The following is a 2,948-nucleotide window of genomic DNA, read 5'->3' on the forward strand; positions in this document are numbered from 1 at the left end:
GCCTTCAGTCTTTCCCAGCATCAGGGTCTTTTCCAGTGGGTCAGCTCTTTGCATCAGGTGGCCAAAGGATTGGAGCTTTGGTTTCAGCATCAGTCCTTCCTATGAATGATCAGGACTGATTTCCTTTAGGATTGACTGGTTTGATTTCCTCACAGACCCAGGGACTCTCAAGAGTCTTCTCTAGCTCCACAGTTCAAAAACGTTAGTTCTTCAGTGCTCTGCCTTCTTTGTGGTCCTACTCTCACGTCCACACATGACTACTTCAAAAACCAGTAGCTTTTACTCTCACACATGGGATATCAAATTTGTTTTTGCATATTGCCTGCTATATTTAGGCTCTTGGTTCATACTTCATGTACCCATGCAGTGTTGTATTTAAATCCAGTTTGAAACACAGCTTTATTTGAAGAACGTTTTGCCACCAGCAGCGTTCTATTCTCACCAGCACCTCTTACCTTGGTGTGACATCTCAAAACTCAGAAACTCTTACATGTTGATATGACTGTCAGTTTCATTTTAGGAGAGTTTCAACAGAAGTGACAAAATCAGGGTGCCTATTTTATCAGGTTTCTCCAGGCAGAAAACTGAAGCTTAATTTTGTTCAGTTGCTCAGTTGTGTCCAACTCTTTGCAACCGCATAGATTGCAGCATGCTGGGCTTCCCTGTCCTTCACCATCTACCAGAGTTTGCTCAAACTCATGTTCATTATGTTGGTGATGCTATCCAACCATCTCGTCCTCTGTCATCCGTTTCTCCTCCTGCCCTCAGTCTTTGAAATTTAAATTGTTAGAAGGCAGAATTCATACAGCTTATGGGCTCCTTGACTCAATTTTTTTTTACAAGAATTTTCTTATGTATTTTTTCAAGTGTGACCTTTAATTCATATAATAGCAAATAACAGAATTAGAGGAAACCAATTTGAAACAACGCATTGTTTCTACCCTGACAATCTGAACACCAAGGAACCAGTGGGAACTGCAAAGATCTGGGGGCCAAGCTTTTAAGAATATTTTAGGTTGGCAAATACTAACTAGTATGCTTTCCATTTCAACAATTTTTATTCTGATACAGAATATCCTTTTCTAGAAGGCTTCCAGTGTGGCTGCCTCCTGCTAGAAGCATGGGAGAAGGAATCAGGGCACTGTCTGTCTGTCTTTACAAGACACTGGACTCAACTCTAAGAAATCCCTGGATCTTCCCTGGATCCTGACCGCCACATGGCCAAAGATACTGGTAACAGTTTTGTTTTGCCTGTTAAAGTGTTTAATGGCAAAGATTCTTTCGGTTTCCTGATGTGGGTGACACGTGGGTCCCAGTGATGACTTTTTCTTTAAGAAACTTACTTGCTAGTTCCCACATGAGGGTGAGGCCCCTGTCCAATGATGAGAGACCTGTGCCTCCAGGGAGAGCAACTTTATGCTAGTTTAAACCTGGCCAAGTTCTGTCTGCATAGTAGATTTAGACCTCTCTGTCTTGTCTGGCATTTTCCCTGGTGGCTTAGATGGTAAAGAATCTGCATGCAGTGCAGGAGAATTGGGTTCATCTCTGGATTGGGAAGATCCCCTGGAGAAGGGAATGGCAACTGAATCCAGTATTCTTGCCGCCAGAATCCCATGGACAGAGGAGGCTGGAGGGCTACAATCCATGTGGTTATAAACAGTCAGACATGTCTGAAGGATGAACACTTTGACTTTTCAATCCTGTCTGCACTGATTATGTTTAGACAAGACTGCTTGCTTTCTGCAATGAGAATATTGACACCTGACCATGGTCTGTGTGCACGAGGACGTGGAGACCTGGGTGCGGACTGGGCCTGGCCTCCGTCCTGGAAAACTCCGTGCCTGTGTCTGAATGTCAGTGCTCAGAGGTCTGGGGCCTGGAGCTGAGGTGGGCTTCTCTGGGTAATGTGCCCTCCTCTGAGTGGGGTTCCATGGCCCTCTCAGGGGTCAGTGCTGCAGTAGGGCTCTTAGTCTTTCCTTATGTTTACGGGGTCACACAGAGTCAGACATGACTGAAGTGACTTAGCAGCAGCATCTGCAACATTCAGAAAACTAAGATCATGGTTTCTGGTCCCATCAGTTAATGGCAAATAGATGGAGAAATAGTGGAAACAGTGACTGACTTTATTTTCTTGTGCTCCAAAATCACTGGAGATGGTGATTGCAGCCATGAAATAAAACGACGCTTATTCCTTTTAAGAAAAGTTATGACCAACTTAGACAGCCTGTTAAAAAGCAGAGACAGTACTTTGCAAACAAAGATCCGTGTAGTCAAGGGAATTGTTTTTCCAGTAGTCATGTATGGATGTAAGAGTTGGACTATAAAGAAAACTGAGCACTGAAGAATTGATGCTTTTGAGCTATGGTATTGGAGGATACAATTGAGAGTCCCTTGGACTGCAAGGAGATCCAGCTGAAAGGTTGTTGCTGAACGATAAGACGCCAGAATTCTTGACCTCTGGAGGAGACGAATTCAATCCAGGGCCAGAGACGAGGCTAGATCGCTCAGAGCTTTTGTGTAATAAAGTTTTATTAAAGTATAAAGGAGATGGAGAAAGCTTCTGATATAGGCATCAGAAGGGGGCAAAAGAGTACCCCCCTCCTAGTCTTTAGCTCTATGTTATATAGTCACTCACAGTCTGTTAATGAAAAGAAAGGAGTGTCATAGAATTTATAATGGCACCAGATAATTCATTCTGACCATAAAATGATTGACTTGAATCTTGTAGAAGGGCAGAATACCAACAAATAGTTTCATTTACATGGATTAGAGGAACAATACCTGAGTAAGTAGATTGGGCCATTTGGCAGAACCAACTTGAAAATAGAGTCTGGGGTACATTAACATAGCTTAAGACAACATTTCCATAAGAAAAAGGAATGTGTTGGTTAACTCAAGGTTTGAGAGTAGTTAGCTTCAGGTGAAACCAGGTGTCATGGCAACATAGC

Source organism: Cervus elaphus, chromosome 9 (genome assembly GCF_910594005.1).
Source record: "Cervus elaphus chromosome 9, mCerEla1.1, whole genome shotgun sequence".
Classification (NCBI taxonomy): domain Eukaryota; kingdom Metazoa; phylum Chordata; class Mammalia; order Artiodactyla; family Cervidae; genus Cervus; species Cervus elaphus.